Source organism: Salmo trutta, chromosome 22, assembly GCF_901001165.1.
Source record: "Salmo trutta chromosome 22, fSalTru1.1, whole genome shotgun sequence".
NCBI classification, from domain to species: Eukaryota; Metazoa; Chordata; class Actinopteri; order Salmoniformes; family Salmonidae; genus Salmo; species Salmo trutta.
In genome coordinates this window covers 13,755,299-13,767,379 of record NC_042978.1, presented here as the reverse complement: position 1 = coordinate 13,767,379, position 12,081 = coordinate 13,755,299, and the positions used below count along the sequence as shown (strand labels likewise).

The following is a 12,081-nucleotide window of genomic DNA, read 5'->3' as shown; positions in this document are numbered from 1 at the left end:
ATCAATGCCTCAGTGTCTTCTGTTTAAAGGACAAAATCACCCCACAATGCATCAGAAAACTAAACTTAGGAAGTAGTGATTCTTAGGAAGAATGAGTCCTTACATTGTTTATGTGTGTAGCTTGATGATTTATTACACTGAGAAGTCATTTCTCAGTATAATTACTTTGACATGGCTTTTCTCCCACCCACCGCTTTTTGTGAAGCATTATGTAACTTCAAGGAGTTCAGTCTTTCATGAGCAGAACCTGTGTCTTGACATTTGCACAGTTTGAGGTTCGAAATTTCTTCAATCTACAAGATGCCCTTGTTCTTTCAACAGAGACAGTGCCCTTTTAAGGGATAAGTCATGACAGAAAGAAAACAGAGACAGTGCCCCTTTAAGGGATAAGTCATGACAGAAAGAAAACAGAGACAGTGCCCCTTTAAGGGATAAGTCATGACAGAAAGAAAAGCACAAAAGAAGGAGTGAGAGGAGGTGTGTGTACGTGTACAAGTCAGACTGAAACACAAGAGAGAGAGAGAGAGAGAGAGAGAGAGAGAGAGAGAGAGAGAGGAGAGAGCGAGAGAAAGAGAGAGAGAGAGAGAGAGAGAGAGAGAGAGAGAGAGAGAGAGAGAGAGAGAGAGAGAGAGAGAGAGAGAGAGAGAGAGAGAGAGAGAGAGAGAGAGAGAGAGAGAGAGAATGCATTAGGCACTTAGAGCCATTCCTCTCTGGCTGAAGGCTAATGCAATTGCCACAATAAGAGTCTCAACGGAGCCTGGAAAAAAACTGAGAGGGGGATGAAAGAAGAGAAGGAGGGAGGGAAAAGGGAGGGAAGAAAGGAGGGCAGCACTGCTTCCAGACTCTCACATGGATAGTGGATCTCTCGGGACGAACAGTTAAACGTTTTTTTCTCACTATCCTTTTCTATATCTTTCTCTCTCTCTCTCTCTCTCTCTCTCTCTCTCTCTCTCCTGTTACTCTTCTGTAAGTGGACGAACTGATGCTGTGCATCTCCAGAGTGATTCATCAGGTTAAAAGAAACTACGGTAGCAGCCAGTCACTAGCCAGCGGGTTGTGTTAACTAGCTCCAAGTCTGACCTCTCCTCTCCTCTCCTCTTCTCTATGGGGAAACCGAACAGACCAGGACAGGACAACCCTTCTCTCCCTCATCTCCTCTCCCCCTTTTATGTCCCCAAAAGAGACCTCGGCACAGGACAAAGTTGCTGCTGCTGCTGGATCTGAAATAGAACATTCCTTAGAGCAGTCTTCCGAGAAAGAACTCCTCCACTGACTGCTCCACTCCTCCATATCCTCAGCTGAACTCGGCTCTCATGCAGCACTGCTGGATCTGTGGGCATGGTGAGTGGCAGCACTGTGTTCTCTCTCTCTCTCTCTCTCTCTCACTCTCTCTCTCTCACTCTCACTTTCCCTCTTAGTAGGCTAAGGCAACTCCCTTGTCAGTCACTTAGATCAGACAACCAGCAACAGCATCAGACCTGTCTAAAGTGAGCCAAGCAGACTGGGCATCAGAGTAAGTTCACAATGTCTACTGTACATTTCTACAGCCAGGCTCTCTTTCCATTGACTGTGATGCTATCAGGAAGAATGAAGAAAACATACCATTTACTGTTTAATGACTGTTTGAATCTGTTCATATGAAAAACAAGTTGTAACATTGATAGATGATTGGTATTTGTATTGCGTATCTGTCATAATGGGCTTGAGGAGATTTGCATGTTGGTAGGTTACTGTTGGCCTGTTCACATATTTCAGAACTGAAATGTTCCCACATTGTAAGAAAAACAATCCATGTCAGGTTTCTATTTGAGACCGTGTTTCGACCTAGCTGTGTATGAAGGATCAACCCTCTATCCAGTTTAATTGAGTGAATTTGTGAGCGTTTGAGCACTACTGTGTACTAAGGCTCTTTAAATACATAGTCTAGTTTATATTTGGACAAGGAATAGTTTGACTCGATAAACTCAAATTCTTATATTTTGATACAAGTAGTCCAACTTTTTGAAAATGTTCCATTGTTTCTGATTTACTGTTCTAGTGGTTCCAAACAGACAAGAGATTCACCAGGTCTGATATTTGTATTTCTTTAGGTGCGTTTTCCTGCTGGAGTCTTTGGGCGTTGCCTGCAAGATGGGGAATAATTAACAAAAGGTTTATTATTTGGACTGATGTCGATGTCTTTGTCAATAATAGGGACAATTGAGTGTGTGTGTGTGTGTGTGTGTGTGTGTGTGTGTGTGTGTGTGTGTGTGTGTGTGTGTGTGTACGCGCGCGCGCACATCCGTGTATATGTGTGTGCACATTTATGTGGGTATGTGTGCTCGTGTGTGTCTTTTGTTGGCTCGGTGTGTGTGTGTGTGTGTGTGTGTGTGTTCCTTCAATCAGGTCTGGAACATTTAAATACACAGGATGAGTTGTCACCACACAGTGAAACAGGAACGGCTGTCTGAACCCTGGCAATTACCAAACACATCCAAGCCATGCACTCAATGAAGGAGTCTTTGATAGGCCAGACTGACGCATAGTATTTACTTTTACGACCCACCAAGTAGTAAACAGCTTCCCTTGTTGGCACCGGAGTGCGAGTTTAAACACGTGCTCACACGCATAGGCACACGCATTTACAAAGAAATGGACAAACACGGACAGCGCACACACTCGCGGACAGCGCACACACTCGCGGACAGCACACACACTCGCAGACAGCGCACACACTCACAGACAGGGCACACACTCACAGACGCCTCCTGTACAGTCCACAGAACTCAGTGGTGTCACGCACCCAATCATTTTCAGACTGTTTGATGACCAAATTCAACATCTTATAAAACAATCTAGATTTTTATATTACGCTCATCAAATGACAAATTCAATGGGCATGACACTTCTGAGTAAACACGAACACAGCATCCTTTCAGCACCCACCAATTCAGTTAGCCGGATCACAGGTGTGTGAGGTTGTCGCAGTAACGTTGGTCAGGTCAATATGTTGTTCGCCAGTCATTGAATAATCAGGTCATGAAAACTATGCTGTGCTTCACATTACAGTAACAGCAGCAACAGCAGCCTACAATTGGAGGCATCTGTCATGGAAAAACAGGCCTCAGTGTGGAGAGAAGAGATAGCATTGGAATGGGGAGGGAGGGAGTCTTCCAGTCACCGGGGTCACCATCCGTCCACTGTGCACGGCAACTCTTCCTGTCTTCGTACATGCATTGTTTTTTAACGCTCTGTCTGGCTATGACTGATGTTGTGTTATCCATGACATGGCTTCAGGTGAACCAGCTGATGGTTTTGTCTGGTTCAGTGTAGTTTGTGACTTTCTGACTGACATATATTTCTGACTGACACATTGATGTGTTCAGTCTGTCTCCGTAGGTAAACCACAGGCTCATGTGTTTGTGTGAGTTCACTCTCTCTCTCTCTCTCTCTCTCTCTCTCTCTCTCTCCTCTCTCTCTCTCTCTCCTCTCTCTCTCTCTCTCTCTCTCTCTCTCTCTCTCTCTCTCTCTCTCTCTCTCTCCTCTCTCTCTCTCTCTCTCTCTCTCTCTCTCTCTCTCTCTCTCTCTCTCTCTCTCTCTCTCTCTCTCCTCTCTCTCTCTCTCTCTCTCTCTCTCTCTCTCTCTCTCTCTCTCTCTCTCCCTCCCTCCCTCTTTCTCTCTCTCTCTCTCCCTCCCTCTTTCTCTCTCTCTCTCTCCTCTTTCTCTCTCTCTCCCACTCAGCATAGCTAATAGGAACAGTAACAGCTCTTAGCTAATAGCCAGGCCATCAGATGATGTGATAGCATAAGCTTCCAAGCTGCTTTTATGCAGATTTTATTTTTGACTTATCCATTACACATTAAGATCGATCATGATCCTTAAGTGCGTCAAAGCAAATAAACGTTTTTCTTACCTCAATTTTCATCTCGAGGGGAGTGCATACTTTTGGATCTAAAGCAGACTTCAAACCACTTAAGATAATTATTAGATAGACTAATACCAAATTCACTCATGAACGTTCAACAAAATCTGCTATTCAGAACAACAAGTTCAAAAGACATTCATTAGGTTAGATTGTGATGTAAGCCTACTGGTAACATAAGTGCAAATTGAATTATAGCTAACGGGACACCAGAAGCTTCTCTTTGATCCCCAGTGCCTCCATATGTCAGTCCTGAGAGGTTGCTCACTCTAATTGAGTGACTCAAATGGGGTGAATAATGAAATCCAGACCTAATGAACAGCTACAATGACTTTTTAATGCCGTGGTGCTTCTCTCTGCCTGCTGGAACAAGGATAGGGTCTGACCTTTTGGGTTCAACATGGATCTCCTCTCATCTCCCAAACCACAGCTCCTCCGTCATGGTCAACTCACCAGTCACCACTAAAGCCTATATACTTTAACACTAGGACAGCCAGCAGAGAAGGTCGGAGGGATGGAAGTCCTGCAATGAGATCAATATCTTACAATTCAGACTTTTAGGCCTCTGCTCTGTTTCACACGAATCACCTATGGAATAGAATAGAGTAGAACAGAATAGCATGAAGTAGACTAATGTGGCATTTATAAGTGGTTTATAAGCAAGAGGGGGGTAGTCCTTACTCTCTAGCTGGCTCACTCTCTCCTGTGCTAGTTTTGTTTTGCGAGAGCAGCGTTTCGTAGTGGCAAATCATTTCGGCGCCCGTGTGTGAGATGCTGGATGACGTTAACAGTGTGTTCCTGTGGTCAGACTCTAAACTTACACCTGCAGTCAGAACCATCAGATATATGCCATGTCTACTGTGTAAACAGAGGAGTTGCGGTTGGGCATTGAGAGATATTTGACCAGTTTGGTGTTCTTCCATCATGCCTGGGAAACATCGTAGCCTGGCGCATAATAAGCAGAAAAGCGATCCATCACATTTTGAATGAGCTCCTTTTGCTTGGCTCGGACAGAAAACACAATGCATCCCAACCCATAAGCAAACTTAGCTGAGCGTAGTGGTTGTCTACTATGGATATATGTGGAAATGATGTTAAGAACATTAAAATTGAAATCTGAATATGAATGTATTACATTTTTGTTTATAGAATGTCTGGTTCTCCAAATTCTGTTATATTCTATTGCAAGTTGCCCATTCCAAATACAGTATCAGTTCATTTCCTGTGCTGCGTGGTGTTGGGTAGGCCTGATCCTTTGTTTGCTTACTAGAGTTGAACTGATATGCCACAGAGTCCTGTCATTGTGCCTCTGTCTTGGCAGACATGCCGAGAAAATGTCACCGTCAACAGTCGCTCTGTAGACATTGATCGGGGAAAAATGAGATCAGCAAAGAAATTTCCGATAGCACATCTATCAAACATACACACTGACGCACAAGTGACAAAGGGGGCAAGACAACTCCCCTTCTCTCTAACTCGCTCTTCCATCTCTCTCTTTCTCTCCCTCTCTCTCTCTCTCTCTCTCTGTCTGTCTGTCTCTCTCTCTCTCTGTCTGTCTACAGGCAGTGAAGCACAACTTGCCGTTTCACATCTCTAAACTAGACAAACATAGTTATTCATCATTCCAGAGACGGGAAGGAGGGGCCAGGTGTTAACATCGGGCTAGACAGACAGGACATACATATTTCCCCCGCCTGAGAAAATTCTGCATCACAGTTTTTTATTAAAGGTACTTAAGCAATAAGGCCCGAGGAGGTGTGGTATATGGCCAATATACCACGGTTAAGACCTGTTCTTAAGCACGACGCAATGCGGAGTGCCTGGACACAGCCCTTAGCCGTAGTATATTGGCCAATCTGCTATATACACTGTGCAGGATTGTAGCAATATTCTGCTCAATGCCAAGTATCCTACTTGGCATTGAGCAGAATATTGCTACAATCCTGCACAGTGTATATAGCAGTACCCTGGCTGCTACAGAATGACAATGTATGGGTGAAAGACCAAAGACAGGACAGGGTGTTGCCTTTACAGACATGCAAGGGTAGGCCATTCCCCTGAGAGTTAACGTAAAAATATACAGTATGTAACGCTTATTGACAAAGCTAAAAACTCAGGGATAATAAATGTAACCTGGGCAAGGTCAGTGCTATGCATAATTATGTGTGTTGCACATTAAATCAATTATTTATAGCTGACTGAAATGTAAGTGCACTACACGATACACTGAGTGAACTAAACATTAGGAACACCTGCTCTTTCCATGACATAGACTGACCAGGTGAATCCAGGTGAAAGCTATGATCCCGTATTGATGTCACCTGTTAAATCCACTTCAATCAGTGTAGATGAAGGGGAGGAGACAGGATAAAAAAAATATTTTTAAGCCTTGAGACAATTGAGACATGGATTGTGTAAGTGTGCCATTCAGAGGGTGAAATGGCAAGACAAAGGATTTAAGTGCCTTTGAACAGGGTATGGTAGTGAGTGCCAGGCGCACCGGTTTGTGTCAAGAACTGCAACGCTGCTGGGTTTTTCCACACTCAACAGTTTCCCGTGTGTATCAAGAATGGTCCACCACCCAAAGGACATCCAGCCAACTTGACACAACTGTGGGAAACACTGGAGTCAACATGGGCCAGCATCCGACACCTTGTAGAGTCCATGCCCCGATGAATTGAGGCTCTTCTGAGGGCAAAAGGGGGGAGGGGCTCAAAAAAAGGAAGGTGTTCCTAATGCTTGGTATACTCAGTGTAAAACGGGCAGAGGGACTCCATTGAGATGAAATTGGCCATAGACATTTAGGATTTGTGTGGGAGGAGCTTTCTATGATTCCTCTTTAATGCCACCCTGTATTTGAGCCCCCGCTGGTCACCTCCTCAGACTGTGTAGTGCACACCAGACCTCCTCACAACTCTACAATCCTGTCATTATGTAGTCACCACGAGGGTGACCCTGGAATTTTCCTCTGGAAGAAAACAACAACAATAATGATACTACTTACATGACATTCCTCATACAGCAGGAAAAGGAAGTTGTTAAAAGAGTTGAGTTTGTTTATGATTTTCTTTTCCCGCCAAGTTACGCCCATGAACTTGAATGTTCTAAGACACTACAGAACTTGAAGCTTATTGGACGTTCTGCTAATCTCTGTTCTATGACTAAGGCTGAAATCAGGTGCTATGGTATCTAGAACCTTAAAAGGTTCTTCGGCTGTCCCCATAGGAGAACCCTTTGAAGAACCCTTTTTGGTTCCAGGTAGAAACCTTTTGGGTTCCATTTAGAACCATTTCTACAGAGGGTTCTACCTGGAACCAAAAATACGTTCTCCTATGGCACATGTCAAACTCATTCCATGGAGGGCCGAGTGTCTGCGGATTCACACTTCTTCCGTGGATTTGATTGATGATTTAAGGTCAATGATTAGTAAGGAACACTCCTCACCTGGTTGTCTAGGTCTTAATTGAAAGGGAAAACCAAAAACCAGCAGACACTCAGCCCTCCATGGAATGAGTTTGACACCCCTGTCCTATAGGGACAGCTGAATTCTATTCTACTTCTGTGAAGTGTTTTGGGACAACTTGTCTTTACATAATATATGTCGCATGGTCCATACTGTGTGTTTCATGTCCTGTTTTTCTCTAGTTCTGGTGTTATTGGGAGTATTGATGTCCAGTAGCAATAGAAAGTGCTCCAGCCATTCCAAACAAGAACAATGTTTTCCCTCTGAGTCACTCCAAACAATGAGCCTTGACTGAACAGCTGTGTCTGCATATTCCAACCAGCCTCCACATCTGCTGCTTGACTGCTTCCCTCTGACGCAAACAGCATGCAACCCAAGTCTGCACAGCCATTCTTCATGTTCACTTACTTAATCAAAACCGCCTTTCGTTCTGGAGATCAGACTATTGTCTTCCATATCAGTCTCATCTGTATTGCATGGTGAACAGTAGGTCATCTTTCCCCCGGTCAGTGCTGAGGTGGTGACGGCTTCTCTCCCCTCTCTTTCTCCCTTCAGGGTGGGTCTGACTGGGAGCTGCCAGAGGACAGCCAGAGGACACTCCAGATGTCTGGGGAGACATCTGGAGGCGCCGCCGCTGCGGGCCAGGGATGGGCACCGGGTACGCTCGCTACCAGTCTGGCTGTGGTGGGGAGGGTTCCTGGCACAGTGATTTGGTGCACAAATATAAACGAAAATCACATTGCCAGGGATTTCCACCCTTACACAGGCAGCTCTCCAGGTGACCCAGGTGGCACCGGTATGTTCTACCCATCAGGGTACGTCCTTTCTGTTTCCCGTCTTGGCCCACTGTGGTCTATGGAAACAAGATCATGTAAAATAATACTCAACTCCAGATAAAAGCTGTTTTCAGCTCTCACACAGGGATTTACAGATTACTTCCTGGTATTACCTCCTTACAAACGGGAACTGTAGGAAACTGAGCCTACTTTGGCAGCCTTTGCGTATAGACATAAGGAGTGGATAGATTCAAAGAGCAAAGAGTGTTTTACCTTCTATAGAAGTCTACAAAGTACTTCCAGCTTTAGAGGAATCAATCAACGTTCCTCCAGACTGCCAGTGAAAGTCTATTTTCCTCATGTGCATCCTGTAGTGAGCAGCCACTTGCTAAAGGCACAGAGCTTAGCTAATTGGTGAGCATTGATCCCTCTTATGTGTTGTTCACAGTGGCTAAGTTCAGTGCCTGCGGTGAAATAGTTGATGCAGCAGGATGCGTTCCAAACGATGGCGATGAACGAGTACTGGCTGAGTTCTGAGATGTGAAGACGAAGGAAGAAGGTGGGAAGAGAGGGAGAGATAATGATGGAGGAGTGAGGTGTTGCGTGGGCAGGGAGACAGAGGCAACAGCGGGACACAGCACGATCCCCGTAAAGAGCGGAGGAAAGAAGGCTGCTGGGGGAATGTCAGGCCAGCCCAGGCATGCCCAGTTCCACACTCCATCTCAGTCAGTCAGAGCACAGCGCCCGGCTTTGGCACTCAGCACTGGCACTGATTTATGTGGCAGAGGATGGGGCACAGCTCACCTCACCTCCTCCTCGGAGCTGAGCTGGTGTGTGGGCTAGGCTGCCCTCTTGTCACACTCTGAGCTGTGGGTGCTTGGTACTTGGTATTGAACCATACCAAGCTACCATGCAACTCTGAGGCCACATTACGAGTGTGTGAAATTCACTTTATGAGTTGACATACATGCAAAACATCTTGTGGGACAGTGGTCAACCCATTTACGTGAGGCCCATTTGCATCTTTTTTATGCTTTCATTTCTGTTTTTGTAGTTATCTCTGTCCCCTTGTCCATTGGTCAGTAGGTTAGTTGTGGATCATTATTATAGCGTTCTTATGGCCTATTGTAATGTTGTTTTGTCAAGAGGTTTAGACCCCTTGTGGTAACTGCTTAGGAAGGCATTCAATTGAAAGTTTCTCAGGGTTACCCATCAAATTGGCTACAGTATGTTCTGTGGTTTCCATTCGGTCTCAATGCAGAGTGGTAGAGTGGTTCTAAAGGGGTGGACGTGGAGGGTTAAATTACTCTATGGTTTGGGCTGTGCCCTCCTGTGCCTACTGAACTGGTATCAGTTTGAACTCTGAGTACTGGCTCAGTTCAGCAGGAACAGGAGTGGAGCCCACTGTGTGCCATTACGCCCTCCAATCAGCATGCAGAAAGACGTCCAGTACCCCATTAGCCCTGCCCACCAGAACCCCAAGGGCTTGTGCCATTGGCCTTGATGAAACCCAACATTCCTGTCAGCATTAAACCCTGAGATATCAGACAGAGGCATTGCAGCCTGTGAGAGTTGAATGTCCCTGCTTCAAGTATGAATGTTTCATAACCAGATTTATCACTAGGAACTGGCAGGCAGCGTGGAGAAGGTACATTGAATTTGCTGCATACTGATGCAGTTATTCTCCCCAGACTTCATGTTTATTTCAGTATGGCTTTTTTTCCCTTCACAATGCCGCAGCCAAGCACACACGCACTCTCTAGCTCTCTGAGCCCAAAATGGAGAAACCGAAGTTCATTGTGAGGTAATCCAAGTAAAATGTCTGCTATGTCCATGTAATTGACGTTACCTAGAGAGCCTCATTTTCAGCTGATTGGGAATGTCTGCTATTTTACTTTATGCTCCCCTGCCACAGAGATAATGTAGCACGTTATAAATCAGGACTTTGGAAACATTCTTCATCTTAAGATTTTTTTACTCGTAGGATAAAAGAGTTTCATTAACTAAACGATAAATCTCAGCTCATCCAATGGGCCGTGGATTGTAGATGGCGTTTGCCGCCTCTTGAAATTTTTGCAATTACTTTTAACCTTGAAGAGATTACCTGAATGAAATCTAGTTTTGTAATATGACAAGACTGGTGGATTCTTGTCTTCGGGGCATTGTTCCAAATTCATATCAATCAAATGCCATGGATCTTTTTTTTAATATCTATTAGGGGATAAAACTAGCCTAATCCATCAGACAGGAGATTAACATCAAGCTACTACTTAAAATGTCGTATTTGTGGTTTCTTAACTCGGAGGCATGCTGCTCTTCCTTTGTTGTCACAGGTATCTCTTTCATGCTGTTCTGTGAGTCACCACTTTTGCTGTAAATCTCATGTAATCCTACCATAAAATCCATTAATAAAAAAGTATCACATCATACAATGTCTGCTCTACAATTTCTTCATTCTGAAGGTTCCCAAGGTTTTCTCTTGCTTCTATGTGGGTGTAGTGACAGATGAGGATCAACACCAGCCTTTTATCATAATGTCATTGATTAGGTTTAGGTTTTTACTTGGTACATGGTACATGAAAGGGTCTTAAATGACACCCAAATGATTTCTCATGTAATTGCAGGTCACAGGTTCAAATCCCCACCAAGATTACACTTGATCCACCTAGTGGGCTGCCGACAACCCACACTAGAACCATAAATATGACAATACACACTGGCTCTCTAAGCCCTCTAAATTGTCTTCCAAGTGGCGCAGCGGTCTAAGGCACTGCATCTCAGTGCAAGAGGCATCGCTATAGTACCTGGTTCAAATCCAGGCTGTATCACATCCAGCTGTAATTGGGAGTCCCATACGGCGGGCACAATTGGCCCAGTGTTGTCTGGGTTTGGCTGGAGTATGCTGTCATTGTAAATAAGAATTTGTTCATAACTGACTTGCCTAGTTAAATAAAGGTTAAATAAAAACATATATATATATATATATACGCACAGTCCTAAATGGGTTACCCAGACCAAAGACTTGGCTCTCCCCAGTACTCCTATTTTAGTTTCCATAGCAATGTCAAAGTCATTTTATCATCCTCCTCAAAGGCTGACCAGATTTCATGATGTGGCTGCTTTATTTGGCTTGATTCGCTTTTGTTGCCCCCTCCACTATTTAATCAGGGTCCTTGTGGTCCTGGCCGTGGCAGCGTGCAGGCTGGGTAATTGGCTTAGGCTGAGCAGTACCAGCTGTGTTACAAAGCCAAGCCCCGGTCCACTCTGCCTCATAGCGTGTAAATGACAAGCTTGGAGAAAAACCACGGAATTGGGGGTACTGCCTGTCGGTTCTCCCAGCCACAGGTCACGACCTTGCCAAAACCCAACTCTCAGTGAAGAAAAGGACATCTCTTTGAAAAATTATGCGGTGTGAAGTCACGCAAAAATGACACAGAATTTCCTATGAGTATTCTTTATGAAGTTCATATGTGCAGGACTTGAGGGGAGCGACTATTGGAAGGGAAGAAGGATTTCTTCACATGTCATACCCGTGTCCTCATATATCACCTAATATGTCATCATGCATCATCTGGTGTGTCAATTGAGCTTTACCTCAAGAATGCTTCTCTCTTTCAGAGAAAATATGTCTTCGTTTAAAATGTACGCAGTGTCATCGCCCTTGAAACATCTTTCCCAACACAATTAGTTAAGTGGCAACAGTGCTCAGCCAAAAGAATAAGGAGAGGATAAAAGTCCAAACTTGCCCAGATTTGCTCACAAGGTTAAGAACAAAGTAATTGTTGCTGGACTAAGTCCAAGTTTATGGAACATGAACTTATTTTGAGAAATAATCTTTTTTTACTCAATGAATGAGTGAACTCTCAGTACCCTGCTCTCAGTACCCTGCTCTCAGTACCCTGCTCTCAGTACCCTGCCTCTCAGTACCCTGCCTCTCAGTA

General features: G+C 44.5%; 1 long non-coding RNA gene across 2 annotated transcripts; it reads left to right on the top strand.

Annotated features, from left to right (window-relative positions):
* The first annotated feature begins 856 nt into the window (after positions 1 to 856).
* On the top strand, positions 857 to 10,567 carry LOC115158138 (uncharacterized). Of its 2 annotated transcripts, none has more exons than XR_003868624.1 (2): positions 857 to 1,341; positions 7,920 to 10,567. It is a non-coding gene; the product is annotated as an uncharacterized LOC115158138 (long non-coding RNA). The 2 variants fall into 2 exon arrangements; XR_003868623.1 differs by lacking the exon at positions 857 to 1,341 and adding an exon at positions 1,360 to 1,513.
* Positions 10,568 to 12,081: the final 1,514 nt, after the last annotated feature.